Genomic DNA, 22,623 nt, shown 5'->3' on the forward strand with positions numbered 1-22,623 from the left:
AAGGTTTTCTTCTGGCAAGAAAAAACATCTCTTGTGCAGAATAAGCATCAATGTAGCAGTTACAGCAATACTACATATGTGCCTTACACAGAAAGCAAGAACATCACCTTTCTAACTAAAATATAGGTAGAAGTCATATGAAAAGGCATCCTTAATGAGCATAAGGAGATGAGATCCTGTTTTAATATCTCATCTGACAGAAGCTTAGATATGTGTTGCTGTCTTAATATCCTCCCAGGAAAGTACTTCAATTCCAAATCAAGAAGGAACATCACCATCTCCTGAGTCATCAGCATCACTTCCTGCCTTTCTGTGTGCATGTTCATAGGAAATCTTTCATCTAGTTTTTTTCAAAGCCCAATCCAACTTGGCTAGCAAGCTCAGGCAAGATCCAGCCAACAGAATAGGCACAACAAGTTTCAACAAAAATATTTGTTGCAAGAACACTCTTTAATTCGTTTGCCCTTCCTTGGCTGAACCTCGACTACACCCATCCTGATGCACACTTGCGGAGTGCCATTGCCGTGTCAGGGTCCAAGTTCAATTTCTGCACTCCCAACTTACTCCTTCTGGCTTTGAAAAATATGCAGGTGGCTGCACAAGGGGCTACAGAAATTACAGGGAGATGGCAGAGTTGGTGAGAGGACCTGCCTGAGAAGCAAAGGAAGAGGAGATATTCACACTGTACCAGCCCATCCCCATCTGATCTGCCCACAATGTGCTGTTGTAAAGAGTTTGCAGTGAAGCTGGGGATTTGGCACTGACATGGTGTGCAATAGTCATCAGATATTTAAAACAGAGCTGAGAGAACAAAGATGGGCTTTGTAGTGCAAGGCAGCACTGAAAACCCTGAGCCTCCGCCAGCCAGCTTGCATGGAGTGTTTGTTAATGTACACAGTGGAGCGCATTCCTCTCATTTAATTACATGACAGTTTTATATACCAGGTATATGCAGAGCATTTTTCTTAACCCTTTCAGTCCTCCACCATTACAAATCTTCAAGAGACTCACAGTGGTTTAATTTCTGCTCTCTTGTACATGCATGCAAGTTCAGTCACGAAAGACTGAGCATGTGCTGAGGGCAACTGGATATGGACATATATGTTAAAAGTACTCTTATCTGTGTTGCTAGAAACAGCAGAAGTAATTAAGCACAGAATTAGAAAAGTCACTCATTCCTTGCTCATGCTGTAGTTTTCCGCACCTCCCTTCATTTAAGTACTGAGTACAAAGAGACCTGTTTAAAGGACCCTTATTGTTCTTTCTCCATATTGTAAAACAAGTGATGCCGAGAGCGCTGTCACAGCTCCCACTTGTTAGACCAGGGAGAGGGGAGCCAGAAACTCCTTGTTGGCTAATGCCACATGCTACCATGTACTGTATTACACAGTTTCTACTGTAAAAAGGATAATTGTAGGTGCCCTTCTTGGTGAAGTTCTTTGAGATCTATGGCTGAAACATGTTGCCTGTAACAGGCAATGCTCTATGCATTCAGGCAAAAGTACCTTTCGTTTGTGCAATGTGAGGAATACAGATGGGGTGCAGGGCCAAGGCCTAAACTGCAGGGGCTTGGGTGCTTTATTGCCAAGTTGTTGAGAAGGGCAAAGTATTCTTACTCACTTGTTCTGCTAATGCACAAAGTAAATTTCTTAGCCATTACAATGCACAATTACATTTTCAGAAGATTTGCTGTGATGCATTTCATAAACTCTGAGCTGTAAAACTATTAAGTTATAAAGTTAAATGGTTAACTCCATCAATGAAGTTAAAATAATAAGAGAGACACTGAAAGAGATGTTTGTGGTTGAAATCTCCAGCTCTCATACTGTTGTCTGTATTTTTTTGTTGTTGTTAGCTCATAGACCAACATCTAATTAAGCCCACAGAACTTCTGCAATACTTTTAACTAGGAATTATTTTTCTCCTTAGCCAGCCGGGGAAACAATCAGCAGATGAAAGTTGAAGCACCTTGTCCAACTTTTGGTTGCCAGAGGTAGCATTTGAATTCATGAGGTTCCTGCTCCCATACCCCAAGTACTTAACAAAACAGAGTTTGACAGGTAGAGATTAAGTGTTTGGGGCTGGTGTCTGGAACCAGATGCACAGAGAGTAGGAAGGTGAAGGAAGGGGAAGGTTATTGCAACACTGGAAAAGAGTACACATGGGCAAAGAAGGCTCCTGCAAGACAAGTGAGGAGTGAGCCAGAATAACAGCAAACCAAGGCACCAGCTTAAGCCTCCATAAATCCCTTGGAGTTTCTTATCATAGTTAAAGTGATTTCAAAACAGGTCTACGAACAGGTGGATGTACATAAAGGACTTAGGAGATCAGCAATGGAAGTAGCTCTGCATTTTGTGCACACAAGCAGGCAGACGGTTGGTGAAATATTTGAACATGCTTGAGTTTGTAAAGAAAGAGAATAATTTCCCAAACCAGATGCATGATTAGATGCCACAAGAAGGTTAACCAAAAGACACAGACAAGAAGCAATGGATACCCTGTTTCCAAACTAATGGTATTTTTAGTAAAGAATGACAGAAAATTTGACATATTGTCAGAACTAATTCACAAAAGGAAAGCACTTCTTGAAGTTTCCACTTAAACACTGATAGTGTTCTATAAAACTACTATTAGCTGTGAGATCCTTCTTTGGGTGTCAGATGAAAACATTACGTTTCTAATAGTATAAAGGAACTGGAAGCATCACAGAGGTTCTTATGGGAAAGTCAGATGTCTCATAAAGCATACTGCAGATGACACATTCGGACAAGTATCTGTGTCCTGTTTCTGGAACTGTGTATTTTTCTTTATTGCTTTTTCCTACTGTTAGACTGTGTAACTTGGAAATACTGTGACACTTCTGAGAGAGAAATATTTTCTGTTAGGAAATTTATTTTGTACTCTGAGGAAAGGGGCAGGAAGTACTCAGATGATAGCACTTCTCAGCAGTCTTTAGCTCTATTGATCACAAAATGCTGCCACCTAAGTTTAACATTGTGCTGTATGTGAACCTAGAAGACCAACACTCATCTCACATTCCTTATCCTCCCAAAGGGTCATGACACACAGAGACACTTCTGCAACAACAGAAGCCCACATGGCTCAGTTATCTTCCCCATACCATTAGACGTATAAATGTGTGAGATGCAGCACCCTTGGATGCCAGGAGTGGATTTATGATGCCTAACTATATACTGCCTTCACTTCACAAGCTGATAGCAGTGTTTCCCAGCCGTCTGAATTCCAACGCTCAAATAAAAGCCAAAGCAAAACCCTGCTGCTTAGTCAAACAAAAAAATAAGAGGTGATGCTGGCAGAAGAGGCGAAATTTTAGACATGCTAGCAATTATCATGCTGTATCAAAACAACAGATTGCTGTCACAGTGGCACGAAGTGTCAAGGTCTGTCTGCATGCCTCCCTGATGTAGAATAGGCAAACAACTGTGACAGCCAAAAAAGTGCTGATCTAGATGGTGACTTTTAAGGAACATGGCTCCATTCTGATGTCTGAGGCCATGGACACATGAGCACCCAGCTCTGAGGACTGGGACCACAGTGTGATTTGCATCTTTTTGGCCCCAAGCTTCACTGTTGGTAGTCACTGCATCTGGAATGATTTGAAGAGGTTTGAGCTCATTTTCCATGCAGTATCTTGCTTACTAAATAAAAGCCACTTCCCCCAGCACAAGTGACTGTACAGATGACCTGGTTCAGGTTTAGGCCTTCATGTCTTTTCAAGGAGATAAATATAAGAAACTTGACAAGTGAAAAGAATGAATCTTCAGAACTCCCCTCAGGAAAAGGGCTTCAGTGTCTTTAGGAAACTCCTTTGCAGTCCTGTACAGTGTTTTTTAAACAACAATTAACATAGAAAACCTGGAACTATACACACTGTTATCTCAAAGGAGAAAGCAGAAATCTGAATGAGAAATCAAACTGATTATTAAAACAATCAGTGTACTTTACATTGAGGCCACAAAGATAATACAACACAGAGAAAAACGAGCCTTTCAAAACATAATGTTACTTTGTCACGTTCACGGGGTCTTAATAAGGGAATATAGTGATTTCTCAAACATATTCTACAAGCAAATATTAAATCTCCAAACCTATCCTATAAATGGCTTCAATTAACAGATACAGCAGCTTTCCTTCAACATCACATGTGGCTTACACAGCACCAAATCCTGCCAAAATATCCCTGGTTGTGCATCAATAAAGTGATGAATGCACAGCTCTGGGAATGGTGTTGGTTAAGTTCTACATCGGAATCAGTAGAGGGAACACATAACACTGTGGCTTTTTGAATTCTACAAAATAATGGAAATGGCATCTTTTCCCCCTTCTCAGTAGAGTAATGGAACAGTAGATAAACTCTGCAAACCCACAGCTAAATATTTAGAACCAAAAGGAAAACCACCTTTGAACAAATCAAGTTATTTCACTTACAGTCTGGGAAGGGAGAGGCAGAGAGTTTGTTATTGTTATTTCTATTTTTAAATATATGTGAGACGCTCAGATACTATGCTGATGAGGGCTACATAAGCACCAAAAGAAAGAGGGTAAGGTATTTTTCCATTAGATTCTTTTATGTTTATAGTGGTCATCTGGGCTGCAACCTTTAGCAGCACCTTCTCCAGTCAAGACATTTTGAAATGTCTCAAAACTATTTCAAAAGCCAATGGAAATACTGCATACAAAACATGGCCTTCAGGCCATCTGGAGATATGATGGATACTTGGAATTCCCAAGAATTTCTTCTAAAATGGCTACATTCCATGTCTGTTCCTTGCCCACTATCCTATAGTAAAGGTTTTTCATTTAAAGAATGCTCAAAAAAGTTTCTCTGATATTAAAGCACAAAATATAGGCTGACAATGAAAGGTACCTTGACAGGCTGCAGAGGTGGGCCAATGCCAACCTCATGAAGTTCAACAAGGCCAAGTGCAAGGTCCTGCACCTGGGTCAGCACAACCCCAGGCACAAATACAGGCTGGGGGAAGAATGGCTGGAGAGCAGCCCTGAAGAGAAGGACTTGCGGGTGGTAGTTGATGAGAAGCTCGACATGAGCCGCCAGTGTGTGCTGGAGCCCAGGGAGCCAAACACATCCTGGGCTGCGTCTAAAGAAGTGTGGCCAGCAGGGCCAGGGAGGTGATTCTGCCCCTCTACTCTGCACTGGTGAGACCCCACCTGGAGTACTGTGTACAGCTCTGGAGCCCTCAGCACAGGAAAGACATGGAGCTGTTGGAGAGGGTCCAGAGAAGGGCCACCAAGATGATCAAAGGACTGGAGCAGCTCTGCTATGAAGACAGGCTGAGAGAGTTGGGGCTGTTCAGCCTGGAGAAGAGAAGGCTCTGAGAAGACCGTATAGCAGCCTTCCAGTACCTGAAGGAGCCTACAGGAAAGCTGGGGAGGGGCTTTTCATCAGAGAAGATAGTGATAGGACAAGGGGTAATGGATTTAAACTGAGTGAAGGGAGATTTAGGTTAGATATTTGGAAAAAATTCTTCATTATAAGGGTGGTGAGGAACTGGAATGGGTTGCCCAGGGAGATTGCTGATGCCCTATCCCTGGAGGTTTTTAAGGCCAGGTTGGATGAGGCTTTGTGCAACCTGGTCTAGTAGGGTTCCCTGCTCATGGCAGGGGGGTTGGAAGTAAATGATCTTTAAGGTCCCTCCCAACCTAAACCATTCTATGATTCTATAAGTCTATGACTCTACTTGAAATTTTTGAAATATTTTAAAAATAATTAAGTAGTTATATTATTTAATACTCTGTATGTCAGTTTTCCCTTCTGTAGAAGATTCTATTATTAAAAGATATTTACTTACCTAGAAGGACTGTTAGGAGGCTAATTAATATTTTAAAAATATTTAAAGAAGGCTAGAGAAAAACATTGGAAAATTGTGATTTGAAACACAAATGAAAATAAAATGGGAAAAATACAGGGGAGAATCAAATGTTACCTTCATATAATAGGACAGAGACTGACAATATAGGATATACACAAAACTTGGATCCCTCATATTCTCCTGTTTCTCATTCTGCTCTTAAGTAAAACCTCCACAGGTGGAGTGTACCTATTTTGAAAAAGTTTACTTTAGTTTTCTGAAAACATGCTTCTCAGAGTTCCCAGGAGTTAATGCAGTGATCCAAATCACAAAAAAAAACCAAACCAAACCAAAAAAACAAAACAAAACAAAACAAACCCAAAAAACACCAAACAAACAACAACAAAAAACACCTGAGAAAGAAGCAAAGCCAATTTAGACATAATCCAAGATAAATCTTCCCAGGTCAGAGACTGTCAGGACTTTATATCTCCATGCCTCAATCACTAGTCTGTTAACTATTCAACAAATACTGGGCTTTGCAGCAGAAAAATAATAAAATATGTCATAAATATTAATTCACTAGGCTTCACAGTCCACCAATAAGACTTAACTGATACATTCTTCACAACAACTTGCACTGATGACTACCTCCAGTCACACCTCGCTGCTCATGCCTCAGTGATGAGGCAAGACAACTTGAATTGAAAGTCTTCAGTTTTGGATCCAATCTATTGCCCAGAACACATGTTGAGTTTCTGCAAAAGACAAGGCAGAGGATTCCAAAAAATGAAGCACATTGTTAAGGTACCTGCTGCTGCATCTGAAAGCACCTTTCTTTGCTCAGAAGTCAATCTGAGACAGTCCCATCACTTTGCACTTCGGTATCTTTCACTGAAAGATCCTTTTACTCACATCAGCTAACTGAGCCTGTAAAGAGCATTTGGGATTGTATCACTGATCTTGTTTCATGCAGATATGTTCACTGAGACAGAATGTACAGGAAGTGATTTTTTGAGGTTTATATAAAATGCCACAGAGCAAAGCTGGGGTAAGCATTCAGGAGTCCTGCCTCCCACCCTGGCACTGCTGCCAGCCGCCATTCAGTGCTTCACTGCTTGTCTGGCCCAGTAATAATGAAAGGAAGAAAGGATTTTTCACTAGGAATTTGGAGTATTTTCTCATTATAACCAACCAGCATGACCAGAAAAAGAGCTCTGATGCAATCTGTGGGTCTAGTTTCTCACTCCCCTGCTGGCAGGGTCTGAAAAGTTTGCTGGGGCCACAAGCCCGTCTCCTCCAGGATAAGGGAGGGAGAACTGTGCAGAACCAGATCCTGTCAGTCGTGCCTGGTATCCTGGTTTCAGCATTGCCCAGAGCTTCACGGTTCAGGGAAAAGCAAACAAACAAAAAAAATCCCCCTGCTTCCCCCTTTCAGCACTTATGGCCTGTGGTGCCGTAACCAAGGAAGCAGCTCTTCCCATTACTTGCAGCCAACCTTTCAAGCAGACAAGGATAGGAAAAGGATAAATGCCAGCAAAAATCTCACCTCCAATCTTGTTCTTCAGGCCAAAACTAGAATATAGGGCAGGACAGGCATGATGTGGTATCTTAAGGACAGAGAAGGGCCCTCCTGGCTGGAAATGAGGGCAGCTGAGTGTGCTGTGGGGGGAAGATGGCAGTCTGGGGGAGGTTAGCACACAGAGGGTTAACATGCTTTTCCTCTGGCACTTCAGCTGGGTGCCCAGGGTATTGATTACTGCCCTCCACAAAAGTAAGTAATAGAGGGGGATTTTCTTCTTCCCTCTCATGGTCACTAAAAGAGCAGCTGAGGGGCCTTCTCCTGGAGAAGGCAGAGCAGGAATAATCCTGCAAGGTCGGGAGGAAAGTGCAGAGGCCGAAGGGCAAGGGAGGTCAGCACTAGACAGGCACAATGTGGAGCTGCCAGAAGTGGGCAGAAGGTCTGCTTCTGGGCCCCCCCAAGCCCTCCTGCCAGAAACTTAAGATGCTCTTTGGGAGATCATGGTAACCTGGAAGTAATGGACAGCTGATGGCATCTGTCCTGGGAGTGGGGGGAGGAGAGGGCTACATACTTCATACTCACTGATGCGACCATGCCTTGCTCTGCTTGCGACAGCATGTACAACCACAATGTACTTGTGGTTCCTTCTGCAACGAGAACTGCACTCAGATAAAGAGAGAGGAGACTGCAGATGAAGCAGCACAAAAAAAGTGAAAATACTGTATTTTCTCACTGCAAGGCATCTGTGAACCTTTTCCAATATAGATGAAAGAATCAGTGCAATACCACAAAACATAGTTGTGCCAGGCCATCAGAAGTCCTCAGCTGTGTGCTCTGTTCCACCACGGACTTACTCAGCTTAATTCCTTTTTCACACATAGTCACAAGTCAGAGTAGATTTTCTGCAGTTAATGGGGTCATAACCCTGTACAACAGTCACAAGACACAAGCAGAACCACTGTGTGACTCTGGGTCATGGTCTTGCTGTTTCTGTAACATGCATAAAGACCACCATGTGTGTCCACTTGGGCCAAAAAGTGCACCTCTGGCACTCCTTCGGGCTTGCTGTGACCCTGAGAAAACACTGGGGGAACTGAGAGGGCAGAGGGGTTCATAATACCCCATACACACACCAGGGTCTCTGATACCTATGGATTTCTTTCAGCTCCACTCAGATGCATAGTACCTTCCCCTCTCTGATACCAGATTTTCTCTTTTCTTTTCACCAAAACACAAGTAACTCTGGAATTGAACTTTCCCCGCTGTGATTATATGAGTTTGTGGAGGCCAAGCACATAGCAGATTCATTCTCCCTTTCCTCTGACATTTCCTTCCATCAGGTCCATTGTTTGGCCTTGCTGTACACCCTGTCATACAGTCTACTTTTCACAACTGTGTGAGACTTTGGCCATGGTAAGATTTAAGGCCTTCCCAACAGCTCCTATACGAGCTCATCATTGATAGCAACTGAGTGTAAGACAGAGAAGGCAGGCAGCATTTTATCTGAAAACCATGTTTGATCTGCCCAGTAGGAGAGGCCAGCCAGATGGGTATGTAGGCTTCATGTATGAGATCATGCTAGTGCTCCGCTTTCAGCAAAAGCCAACTCTTTCAGAAGAAAGCAAAAAAAGTTAGAGTAGCTAGCCACTTGTAAAGTGGAAGTAGACAGAAATATTCCTATTTCCTTGCTTGTCAGGGCAGTCAAAGATAACACGGTTGCATTGAGAACTTTTCTGCCATAAATTTGAGCATCCTTTTTTTCCCCATCTGATCTTACTTATCTCACCATGGTTTCTGGCTAGTAGAAGGGAAAGAAGAATTTAATTTAGATATGATGTTTGGATCTGGAAACAAACTTTCTTAGAACACAGTCATGTTTGGTTTGGTATGTGTTGTGATTTAACCCATTATTATGCTAAATGAATCCCATTTAAAATCTGAAGACATGTCTGACTTTCCTAAAAGTTAGAGCTCTGAAGCTGTTGTTTCATCTTTAGCAGAAACAGAAGCCAAGTAATCATCAGGAGAAGGGAATGAAAAAGGAAATTTACAGAAGACCTTACTGAGGGCAGCTGCTAAATCTCACAAGAACGTGCTAATCATGGTTTCAGAACATCACCACACCACCTAAGATACTACTGGTCCTGGCTATGAAAGTTCTAATGTCCAGAATGCAAAGCTGCAACACAACTTCATTTCCAATACAGCCCAGCAGATTGTGATTTTTGCATATCATTTTTTATCATCCAGAAAGAGGTAACTTCTTGTTTTTCCTTAAATTAACCCTTTGCCTGTGACAAGGAAGCCCAAAGAAGTAAGTTGGCTGCACAGGACTCGGATGCTGCACAGGCTGAAAGAGGAAAACATGAAGCACTATTTTTTCATTCAAACGTGCACACGCACTGCTTATTTTGTGCACAAGTGCTTAGGATTTGAAGGTATTTGCTGTCTTGCATTTAATTGCCCTGCTTTTTAATTACTTCTCCACATGGTGGATGAAGTCTTTTCGTTGAAATGAGGTCACAGTGTTTTACCTTCTCCTCCCCATGCTGGGACTATTTGGTGTGTCAATTTGTGTAGCTTAGAAAAATACATGCACATCCTCTGAGCTGGGGCCTGGCACCACAAAGCAAACCCAATTTTGGCTCCATCCACTTGGCAATTAGTGAAAGCTGGAAGCCTCTGGATGTAGGATAGTGCCTGGAGTGCCCTCTGCCATGCTGGGAGGAATCACTGCATATACATATACACTGCCCATAGGAGACATGGGGCAATTTTGGCTTTGAAAGTACAGGGTAATGTGACTCACTAGGACCCACCTCTCCATCCTCTCACAGGTATTCCACACTGGAGAGTAAAAGGGATCCTGGGCTCTCCTCTCTTGTGCAATTTCAGGGAGAGGCAAGGGTTCTAGCCCTCTGCCTACTGGCAGCACCATGAGACAAGCCTGCCACCCTTGTAATTTCTGTCATTCCAGCCACCACCCATGGAGTAGCTCTGGATGTGTGCTCAAAGCCACACTTCTTGATCTCTTCTTTCTTTTCTGTTCTCCTCATTCACTGCACAAATAACTCCATTCTTTCAACAGCAGTTCAAGTAAAACTAAGAATTTCAAGAGAGGGAGGACACTGCTGTTATGTACCTAGCCCAAAACATATCTGCCAAGCTCTAGAACCTTGAGCCAGCTGGCCTGTGAAGGGTGGAGAGGGAAGGAGTCCTATGCCAACACACTGCTCAAATTTGATTTGAGAGAAAAAAGCCTTTAACATGAGAAAACACACAGGGTACCACCTCCCATTTCCACACAACCAATGTTGCTGGCCAGTTTTGATCAGCGCCCTGGGCTGGAATGTGCAAGGTTCAGACTTCAATCACTCAGCCTCCAAAGTCAGCCCTGGAAGAAAAGGAAAAAAACAGACATCTATTTGATGCTTTCTGCAGTTTTAACTTGACTATGGCCTCCCCAAAAGATGGGATGCTCTCTTGTTCCTAGCACTGGCTGTAAACTCCAGCATTGTCGTTACCTCCATTAGAGCCTCCTGGGTCTGGCCTATCGCCCTCCAAGCCTGACACTGGCTAAGGACACACCAAACAGCAGTGGGTGAAGGGCTCTGGTTACATGCCAGAGAAACTCATCAAGCCCCTTAAAGCCAGAAGAAGACATAGGAAGCAAGCAGGACTGCTGCAGTAACAACATTGTTTAGACCCCTAACTTCTCTGGGTCCATAATATAAACATGGTGAAGACATCTGATAAAAAAATGTCACTTTGGTAAAATAACTTCTGTCCTTGCCAAGCATTAATCTCAGTCCTTTTGGAATGCTTTCCCAGGAGTCCATGGTCATACCCCACTGTGTAAGGTGTTACATAGCTGGGCATTCTGTGTGCCTGAGCTCCAGTCCCGTGCTTTTTGGGAATTAGAGCCTGGAGAGGTCAGAAGCTCCAAACACACCACACAGCAGACAGCCTTAAATTATTAATGCCTTTAAATAATAAGTGCACTCAGGAAACCATTCAGCCTGCATCAACAGGATCCCAAAGAGGTTGCAGAAAAAAACAATCTCACTAAGGACTTTGAAGTAGTAATTCCATTTACACTGACAAATTTGTCTCTCTCATGCACAGAGGACACACATGGTCATGAATCATTGCATTTGCAAGGGTATCGACTCTTCTCTTGCTGTTTCGGACACTCCTGGAGAGACATAGCTATCCTAAACAAAAGTTCAATTTTATTAATATCCAAGAAAGAAATCTTGCAAGGTAGGAGAAGATGGACACCTTTCAGTTATATGGCAAGAGCATCATAACTCCAAATCTACAATCTGGCTTGAGTAAGGAAAACTGCAATTCATTAACCTAACTCCGCTATGCATACGTTGATATTTCTCTTCAACTACATCCCTTTAAAACTAACTCTACTGAGAGCTTTACTTCTCTAGGCTTCCCTTTTGCTATGCACTTAGTTTCATCCCCCTATGACTGTGGTGGCTCCTACCTCTTGGCTCCTCTGGCTACAGACCACAACTGCCTTGCAGATAACAACTCTGACTTGGATGCTGTGTTAACAGTTTTCTGTTTTCATGCAGTTTTAATTTTGTTTCAAGAGGAACTGATGCTGACTTTTGCTCCTGTTTCAACATTTAGCAGAAGCATGAAATTCTGCATGTTATAGGAAACAGGATGGAAGTTTTAACTTCAACTGCTTAGAAGGTACATGCACAAACAGCATGCTCAAGGTGCATACTTCTCCTGTTTATCTCCTCCACACCTCAATTTTTCTTTTCTCTTTCTCTTCTCCTCTGGGAATGTATCTCTTTCACTTCTGCTCATCTCCCACACCCACAGGCATGCACTGATTTGTTATTGCTAGGTCACTTGTGATTACAGGTCTGGATATGCTAGTTTATTGCAGGGTTGTCCTTGGCTTGATAGGCTGTTTGCTGTTTTGTTGTTACAGTGCTAAGCCTCATTCTTCCCGCTTGCTGTCTTTCACATACACACACAAACCACCACAATGTATTTATTTTGAAATGGCAAACACAAAAATTGACTTGTGCTTTGCCAACAATTTTAAAGGGAGTAAGGGCAAAGGGGGTTATGGGCCCTGGAAATGCCAGCCTCTCTGTCCCGCCGAACTTAGCTGAGCATTTGCCATTTTTTTCTATGGTACCAGAGTATAAAACTGCATGTTCGTTTGCTTTGCTTGGCTGCAGAACCCCAAGCACAGCATATTCATCTGGGAAGCTGTTAGCTGGGGTTGGGGAAAACCACTAGTCCCTTTTGGCAATACAGACACTGGCAATAGCTGTTAGTAGTTAGATTTGGCCCCCTAGAGCAACCAGCAACAAACACGAAGAATTGAAAACCTCTCAAAACTTATCAAATATAACAGCTAGTGCCCCCACCCATGTCCCTGAATTGTATTTTGGGTCCCTTCCAAAAAGAGGGAGAATTTCAAAAACAAAACTATACCTATCCTCTCAGCAGACAAAATATCTGTTCTATTTTGAAAAGTCCTGCGTGTACCCCCACTGCATTCCTCCTCTTACCCCTCCCACAAAAAAACAACAAAAATTAAGCAAACTTCTGGGCATAGCTTAAAAGCCACAAAACTTCCTCCATGTGTGTATTCTCCAGCTCCAGAGCATATATTTGAAGTTACATAAAACTGGGCAGTTAGTGATTCTGGCAGCTGAAAATTTACAAAGTTCAGTGGCTGAGGAGGGCGTGGGCCAAACTGAAGCTTTCCAGATCACCATACCAGATGGAACAGAAGAAAAATGCTCCTCTCTCGAGGTTCAGGAAGGTGGAGTTAGGAGCTCTGGTCCTGAAACAAATTTCAGGGAATGTTCTCCATTCCCTGTGAATACTGGTATCAGCAGCGCTGGCTATCAAGGACTGTTTGGACCTTAAAAAGCAACAAATGTGCCTTTCAGTATGAGGCAATGCAATGCTTTTACAGTGACACAGCAGACTGACATGCTCCAGTTACCCGCACTACCCAGAGCTGTGCAAGCCTTCTCCATTATGAACCAGCAGCACGTTCCCCTTTCTATCTGGACAGCTGATGGAAAAGGATGAGATCAAAGTGCATCCTGTAATAAGCTACACTAGCTACTAAACATGCTCCAAGTCAGCACATTTACACTAGAAGACTGTCTTACGGTAGAACATCTATTTACTGAGATCATGGTAAATGTAACTGTTACATTTAAAATTATGTCTGAAAACAGCTAACTCCTAAGATCTGGACTTACAACCATCCAGGTAAGAACAGTCACCGTTCTTATCTCCTCTGACTGCTGAACAATGTCTTGGTTAGCATACGTTGCAAGATGTTGGGATAATTCAGTGTAAGTAGTCCCAAATGGATTTTTAAACGTCCTGGCTAGTCAGGTTTAATGTTCTAGCTCTGGATAGGGTTTTAAAATATGCTTTTAACCGTGACTAGCTGTGTTCACACTAAGGACAAAATAGCCTTTAAACCATGTGTTAGTTAACAAACACTAGAATATTGTGTCCAGTCTTAAGGCATACAGTGCAAGAAAGACACTGACAGTGCATCAGTACAGGTTATGAGGTGATCTGCTAGAGACCAGCTCAATGGAGAAGGACCTTAGAGTCCTGATAGACAACAAGTTATCCATGAGATAATAATGTGCCCTCCTGGCCAAGAAGACCAATGGTATCCTGGGATGCATTAGGAGGAGTGTGTCCAAGAGATTGAGGGAGGTTCTCCTTCCCCTCTACTCGGCCCTAGGGAGACCTCACCTGGAGTATTGTCTCCAGTTCAGGGCTCCCCAGTTCAAGAGGGACAGGGATTTACTTGAGAGATTCCAATGGAGGGCTACGAGGATGATAAAGGGACTGGAACATCTAGCTTATAAGGAAAGGCTAAGAGACCTGGGGCTTTTCAGTCTAGAGAGAAGAAGACTGAGAGAGGATATAATTACTGTCTATAAATAAATGAGGGCTGGGCATCAAGAAGGCAGGGACAATCTCTTTTCACCTGTGCTCTGTGACAGGATGGAGGACAATGGATTCAAACTTGAGCACAGAAGTTCCACCTCATCATGAAGAACTTCTTTACTGTGAGGGTTACAGAGCACTGCAACAGGCTGCCCAGAGAGGTGTGGAGTCTCCTCTAGAGGCTTTCAAGACCTGTCTGGATGCCTTTTTGAGTGATCTGCCCTGGTTTTGGTCCTGCTCTGGCAGGGGAGTCGGAGTCAATGATCTTCGGAGGTCCCCTCCAACCCTTAAAATTCTGTGATTCTGTGACAAGTTGAAGTGAAGACCAGTGGAAGGACCTTAAAATGATAAGAGTCTGGAGCAGGTGATGTATGAAGAGGGGCGGGGAGAATTCAAGTTCTTCAGTCTAGGAAAAGCTAAGGCAAGAAAACAAGATTTGAACCTAATTATATTAATGGAGCTGCTGATAAAGAAGCCAAATTATTGGAATAATTACCTTCAGATGAGTGAAAATCTTTAATTTGATTTTTTATTCTCTTAACTATTTGAAATGGAAATAAGTCCCAATTACTTAGAGAGAAAACACTGTAAATATAATGGTACTCACTACTATAAGCAACTGATTCACTTAATATTAAGGGTGGAGACTTGTTTTCAAGGCTGAATTTTCTGCCTAGTGTCATCAGTTCTCAGTGAAATAGGCATGGCAAGGTTGACTCTGATTACCTATTTATTTCAAACACACAAAAGACAAACTTCTGTAACTCAGTACGCAACCAGACATCTAAATAAATAAACTACTTATATGCTATGCAGTCTTGGTCAAGTCACTCAGAAGCTTACCACTTGAGATTACGGATCTGCAGCAGTCCTTTTGTACAAACCAGGATCACAATAATAGTTAAACCTATCAGTAAGAAGTAACATTTAAATCCTCTTTTCCGTTTCATTCTAGATAGCTGAAATTTTCCTCAGGTTTGGGGCTGCTTTTGTTTTTTGCGGTGGGAAAGGGAAGTCTTGGAAAACCCAATTAAGTGCTCATTCTTATATGCAAAATATAATCAACATGCTTTTTCTGTTACTGTCAGTTTAAATTCCTTAGAAAAATGCTGAAGTGAAAAGTAATTAAATTCAGTGAATGCTTGCTGGAAAACGTTTGCTTTACAATGAAAACACAGGCATGCCATGACAATACTTACAATGGAAGGCAGAAAGCATTTTGCATACTTTTTTATATGTTAGAGAACATTATGTAATCTGTTACTTAGATGTCATTAAGCTACATAGAGAAAAAAAGAAGAAAAAAGACCAGACATATCAAATAAAAATTACCAAGATGTCTTGTTTTTTCCTCTACGGTATGGCCTGTAGGATCTGCGGTTCTGACCCCGGTAAGATCCTCAGTCTGGCAAGCAACTACAGAACTTGAAGTTGCAAGCTCCATCTGCACCAAAGCTTGCATCCTCTGTGCTGGAGTCCCTTTGCAGACACAGTGATCTGCACATGCCAGTTTTTTTTTTCTCTCTGTCTGGGATCTAGCAGTGACCTCCTGCAACCTAACTGCTCTCCCCACCAGCCTTTTCTCCAGGCTCCGTGTTGACCTGGCAAATGCTTCTACCTGTAAGATGAAAAGAAGGCAAGGAAAAAATGGAGGAAGAAAAAAAACAAGCGCCCTGCAGATGAAAGTCTGAGGCAGTGTTTTCCTTTCCAAAGTGCTGCTGCATTCCCATAAGCTTGTGGTTTCCTGCATTCTGCTGGAGGGCTTTTTTTTTTTTTTTTTTTTTTTTTCCTCCTTCTGGTGATATCTGAAGAGGGAAAATGTCCAGCACTAACAGGAGGCCTTTTGTTCTATTAGTTTCTAAGTGGACTTTAACCCAGTTACTACAGACTGAGTCACTGCAGAAACAAATAAAATAAAAGCTCTCTGTTTTGTCCCACTGGACAGGTCAGGGACATGTTAAGTTCTATTCTCCCTCTCTTGCTTCCTGGAAGCAGTACTAGACCTGACACTACACTGCAATAATAATGAACTGAGTTTATGGCTGTTCTTTATTATGTCCTGGCAACCCCTACAGAGTTGATATTCCATCAGAGCCAGCATTTCATTAACAAAATAAATGCACAAGGGGTGGATATTTGGGTAATAAGATGAAATTAAACTGGAGAAAGGCTGGCTACCAGGGACCAGTAAGATGTGGGCGAGTGTTACACATATAGGTGCATGCCTGAGCTATTTTAGTACCTTCTCAAACCTCAAATCTTTTAATGACTCACAGCCAACAACTGTTTGTCTCTGAATATGAGTGTAAGAGTCCCTTGCTATCGGGCTGAATTTCAGGCTGAATCTGAGGGTTGAATTTCAGTCATTCCTTGCAGTTCTATTTACTATGACAAGTTATATCCTGTCACCATACATCAATTTTAGGGTAAATCATTATCTATTTAGAGTTCAAACATCTAAATTAAAACAGACCCAAAAAAAAAAAAAAAAAAAAGCATCCTATGCTTAGGCCTGTGGTTCCCTGGGGCTTACTGGGGCTCTGGAGGCTCTGAAAAGTCTGTGCACAAGAGGATTGTTCCTCCTCTTTCTCCCCTTCTCTCAGCAGTCCCTCTTTCCTGAAAACCTTTTTAACCCTATAGTGTTCCTGTATTTCTGACCTCTCAGCACTGGCAAAACAGCTGCCTGTTGTGGCTGGCAAGCGCAGAAGCAGGCTATAAAGAAGGGGCTTGCTTTCACCCCCCTCCCCCTCCCTTTTATACCTTCTCCTAGAGGTTGATTAGTTGCTTATCTAAAGCCATTGTGTTGTTTTCCCACAGGCCTCCTCCTCATCCAGGATGCAACTGATTTTCAAAGTTCTATACCGGGGAGTTTTATACTGGGAAGAAGTTAGTAGTAGGTGGGCCAGAAATAAATTTTTCAGCTGGGGAACAGACATGCATGCAAAGCTAGAGCAGCAACAGGCAACAACACTTAGCAGAAAGGATTTTGTATGAGAATATAACCATGTTGTGCTGCACGGAGAACTAAACACAGGCAAAGCCACCACTGTTCCAGGCTGAGCACAGAGCCAGGACTATACCGATGTCAGAGCTGGTGTGCAGAGTCAGGACTGAGCTCAGACCCATGTCAGGCTTCCTGCTGCTCACTGCTGCCCCTTCTCTTGCCTGTTTCCAAGCAAGCTTGCCATCCTACAGCCACAGCATACTGGGATTGCATGCCTGGCACAAATGGCATGTGTTCCCACATCTGCCCTAAGCTGTGTGAAAAGACTGTCCTAGCTGCTAAGGTTTGCTGGAGAACAGAAGTACTTTAGCCTTGCCTCCTCTTACTTCAATTTCTTGTACCAGTCTTGGGATTCCTCAGCCCTGTAACAGTCCAAAAATGGTTGGTTGACTGCTTTTGCTCTGCCAGAACCAAGAGTAGAGGGCTTTCACAGCAAATGAAAAGTATCAACTGTTACCCTACTGACTTCTCAACAGTCTGTATTCTTCTTGCAGGAGTCTATCTGTCTACACAAGCTGCACCATGAGTTATGAAAATAACAAGTCAACTGGTCAGCAAAGGCTCTGTGATCTTGGCACTACTTAGCATCATTATTCTTAACCTTACTTTTCCTTTGGTTTGTTCTTCAACAGCCACAGGAGACCAAAATATGGTTCAGGTTTAGCATAATCTGGAAGAGCAGGTGGCTGCATTACTTTATCCTTGTTACAGTATCTGCAAAGAACATATAGACAGCCTCTTCCCTTACCTTGTTCCTTGCTTCAACAGTATAGGGGCTTAACTGGGATGGTCCTCACATCATTTGGGTCAACAGAAAAAATGCAAAAGAAATTCCATGCCAACTACATATCTGTTTGGATTAGAGAGTCTGTCAAGAGCAAGAATAGCAGCAAAATATTCTGAAGTTTGGATGGCAGATTCTTTGGGACAGTTTCCAAGCAAATTTACGTTCATTTCTCGGCTGAAACCAACTTTAAATGGAAATTAGAATGGTGAACATGGGGAGAAATTTGTGACCAATAGAAGAAAAACATCTGGTTTTTTACCGGAGACAACTGAACTCCAGATGTTGTCAGCATCACATAATTCTAGAAGTGCTGATCTCTTTGTGAGTTGCCTGGAGAAAGGTCATGTCACTGAACTCTTGGTGACTGAATGGCTTTTGCACTGGAAAACCCACTCCATGCTGGAGTTTGATGCAACTTGCTTTGCTATCAGATTAGGCAGAGGGGAAAAATAAATCACATGAAGATATCCTACTTTATGAGAGCAAGCTGGTCTCATAGATCCTGCATGAGTTGTGCTTGTGCTCATTCCTCTTGAAACCCATTGAACACATTCCCTGCTACAGGATGCTGCCTCAAGCTGTCAGTAAGATAATCAAATACTTTACCTCAGCCTGGTCAGTTTATGGCATCAATATAGATACAGTTTACAATGGAGAATCAATGCCAACAGTGACTTTATGTTCCTCTGGGGAACATCCTGCTACTGAGAGAAGTTGATGCTAGAGCACTTCCTTGCCAGCAAACAGTGTAGACAGAATGAAAACATTTGGAGCTCCTTTCAGGACAAAGTTCTTTCTCAGTTTTGGTCAGCAGCAATTTGGCTCCTTAGTTCCAATTTTGTCTCTAAACTTTTGAATCTCTGACACCAATAAAATGCTGACCATCAATTTTAGAAGCACTATAACCCTCACATCACGTGTCATCTATTTCCCTTCTCGGTTTCACATGTAGAGCCCGTAGGCCATGTTTGTGCATGTGACAGATGGAGGGGAAATAGATGGCACATGATCTGAAGGTTATAGTGAAACTACGTGCATCTGCTTTGGGATGCAATGGTATGGCACAAACAAATGCAGTGTGTTTGGATGACACGGAAACACATGACTGTGCGTACCACTGGGTAGCTGGGTAGCTCTGTGAAGATGCCCGTGGGACTGATTTTCTTTTGCACAAGCTGTTCTTCCCACCAGAATTTTTATTTTTTTATTTTATTTTTTACTCACAACTCTGCTATATTACTTTGCAACATGTAAAGACTCACAGCAAAATCTTTTTAACACTGCAGGTGCATGTAAGCTTAAGAATTTTCTGTGTGCCATCTGATGTGGAGTCAAAATGTGCAGCAGTGATACCCAGTACTAATCTAAATAGATTAGAAAATGGGTTTAAGCATTAGAATAATAAAACTTGCATCCATTTGCTTTTCAAGAAGGGGTGCACAAAAGAATCTGTCACTTAATTCAGTAGGGTGATCATTGGGTCTGCCTGGGAACATACTTATTTACAAAAGGACACATTATGGCTTTAGAGCTTGTTGGAGTGAAGCAGGCTTAAATATGAGTGTGCAAATGAATTGTTCTATTTTATAACTTGTAAATTGCTCTTCCTGATATACTCCACCCTCCAGTGACCTTTTGCTCAGAAATTAACCTAATCCACACACAAACCAAACTTCCCTGCTTCATTGTTACCACTAACAGCTGTTTTTTGCCCACTTGTACCTAACACAAATCTTCATTTACCTTTTTATTTTTATAACAACTGAAGTCAGTTTATAATAAGTTTTACCAGTTGCTTACACCAGGCTGCACTGCCTACATTTAGTACGTGGTATATTCAGGCATGAAGTTCAAACAGAATTTGCATGAAGAAACAAATGATAAAAAGCTCCAGAAAGCAATTTGAGCAGAGAACTGAATTTCTGCTAAGACCTTTGACAGTAGATGCATGGGCTTCCAGCTGATCAGACAGACTTCCAGCCCCTTGCTGGCTTTATTCTCCAGCGATCTGAAGGCATTTGGGTAGTGCATTTTAAACGAACTGGTTGTTTTCTCAGAGTCTACATAGGGGTGGGCAAGAAAGGGGAGTATCTTTCTTGCTAATGTTAGCCAGACAATGGCAGCTTAACTGTAAAGCCCCCTAAAAGAGAATAAGCCTATTGTGTCCCCAGTGTGTTTCCCACATTTCAAAGGCCACTAAGTAGCGCCAGCATCTTTGCCTCTGGGTTACTGAGAAGACAGACTCTTATGCTTATTAAATGATGGCTTTCCCTAATGATTTGAAACAAAAAAGGCACACACATAGAAAGCCAGAGATGTGCACATTTAAGGCTTCTCCTGCCACAAGGTCAAACACATGAAAAGACACAACAAAAAGTTTGGCCCCAAGATAGTGGGGCAGACCCACTTGCCCATCTCTCCCACACCAGCCCTTACTCTCTTTTCTCCTGCGAAAGCCCTCGACTCCTGCACAATTAAGCACGGCACCAATGGCATTTCTGCTGCCTCTCCTTCCACTTGGCTTCACTGCTGAGAAAGGAGATTGTCCGGCAGGGAGGCAGGCACTGCTGCCTGAATAGTCTCTGAAGCATTCATTATCTCCCGCCTAATTACATGGCCGGCATTAGTGTTGTTGTTGTGGGAACACTGCATCACATTAATCAGCAAGGGGATGTGCCAAGATGAAAGGGTCCCCTTGTGTCTGCTCTCTGCTGTGGAAAATGGGCAGAAGGGTGGGGGAAAGAGCTGAGTATTTGTCAAGTGGTGAGGGAAGGAAGGCACAGCGGGTGCACCCCAGCTCAGCCTGGCCCTGCTGCCATCTTCCTGGGCCAGTGCTCTTGTAGCAAATACACAATTTTTGTGTTCACGTGTGGTGATGGACTGATAATTCAGGAGTCTGACATCCTTTACCACAGCACAGGTATGTACAAGCAAGGCTGACAAGGTGGCATGCCACTCAGTTGCTCCAGGAGGGAATGGGAGCTAATCCTCCATAGCTCAGCCCTTTCTGATCAGAAATTAGACCCCCTGTCTGAAAAAGCTGGGATTCGGCTGCAACCTGGCCACAGGGCTTCACAGAAAGTCACTGTCCCTTGAAATACCCTCCAAACACCCTCCTCCAACAGTGTCTGAATCAAATGTTAAACAGTAGCTGTGATGGGCCTCCTGGATCAAAGTCAAGCTAGTACCCAAAAGTAAAAGCTTCATTTCACAAAGCCTGCTGGTGAGAACCCCAGTTCACCCACACTATAATTTTTAAATGGACTCTTGAAATCTGAGAAGAGATCTCACTTCCTCCTATCTTTGTCCCACTTGCAGAGCATTTGAAAGGCTTTGTAAGGCTTTGCACAGACACTTCTCTGTGTGTTAGCATTAGGGGGAGGGTTGAGGTATCTAAACTGGGGCTGTTTGGCACCCTGCAAAATACTGGGTCAGACTGGAATACCAAATGACAGTCCTTGGCTGAGTGCTTACTGCTGTGAGATGCAATAGCAGCACTCTAGAGAGCGTAAGGAAAGGTAATGGAAAAATGAAGACATAACAAACAAACTTCTTTGCATCGGTTAGCCTTTCCCATTCACTTCTGATTCAATCAGTTAAAATCAGCCCTCTTCAAACTCCTTCAAGGTCTGGCAGCAGGTCATGTTCAACTCTTCCTGTTTTGCTTCCTGCAGGTCTTCTGTCCATCACAGCTTGATGTGATCCCAGCTTGAGCTGTGTTGCAGGTTGACTTCAACTGCTTTGAATTAAAGTGTCTTGCCTCCAAACCCCATTGTTTTTGCAATGCATCTGGCTTATTAATGCAGGCTATTAAAGTCACTTTGGAAGCAGATTTACTGAGATGCAGATAAGTTATAGTGCCACAAGGTAGGTGTGAATGCCCGTTTCTCCTGCAGTCATTGTTGCCAAGTCCTCCCATTGGTATCCCATGCAGACAATTGGGACAGCCTGCTTATCAGTGTGCCACCTGTTGCATCCGAGTAACCCTGACCCAGTGTCACCTTTCTATTCAAATACTGTTGCCGAGTCAGGTGGTGTTCCAGCACACACGGAGCATCACTTGTGTGATACTGGACAGTCCTATACTAAGAAACTTGACTTCATTGCTCTCTGGTGAGAGGACTTTATACAACAGGGACAATAAAAAAAATTTTTTTTGAGGGAGACCAAATGGAACCTGCCTAGGTTAACAAGTGGCAACCAAACTGAGGACAGACAAACTTCTAGTTAATCTTGTTGCATATGACATAAATCAACTGTATGGAGCTGGCAAGAGCATGTAATACAGCTCAGCTCCAGATTATCATCTCTCCATCCTGGGCTTTTAATGCCTACAGTGTTGCTCTGGTTTACCTCTGCTTCTTGATCTTCAGATGCAGTAAGAAAGAATGTCCACTGTGATACAGAGGATGTTTAAATCTAGCATGGGGAATGAATGGCCTAGCAGCTCTCTTAGTCTCACTACAGTGCCTGGTTTGTTTTCACTCCTATTGCAGTCCTAGAGATC

The 22,623-nt window shown here is 42.8% G+C and overlaps 1 protein-coding gene across 7 annotated transcripts in view; it reads right to left on the reverse strand.

The window, feature by feature from the left end:
- The window catches only part of RAD51B (RAD51 paralog B), a 434,666-nt gene that overhangs the window by 48,710 nt on the left and 363,333 nt on the right, over positions 1 to 22,623 (reverse strand). Inside the window, exon 12 of one of the 7 annotated variants that reach the window (XR_007889797.1) lies at positions 10,645 to 10,747. The exons of the other annotated variants lie outside the window; for them this stretch is intronic. The gene's annotated coding sequence lies outside the window, so the exon portion shown is untranslated. The remainder of the gene's footprint in view (positions 1 to 10,644; positions 10,748 to 22,623) is intronic. 7 annotated transcript variants of the gene reach the window in all.

This window comes from Apus apus, chromosome 5, assembly GCF_020740795.1.
Source record: "Apus apus isolate bApuApu2 chromosome 5, bApuApu2.pri.cur, whole genome shotgun sequence".
Classification (NCBI taxonomy): Eukaryota; Metazoa; Chordata; class Aves; order Apodiformes; family Apodidae; genus Apus; species Apus apus.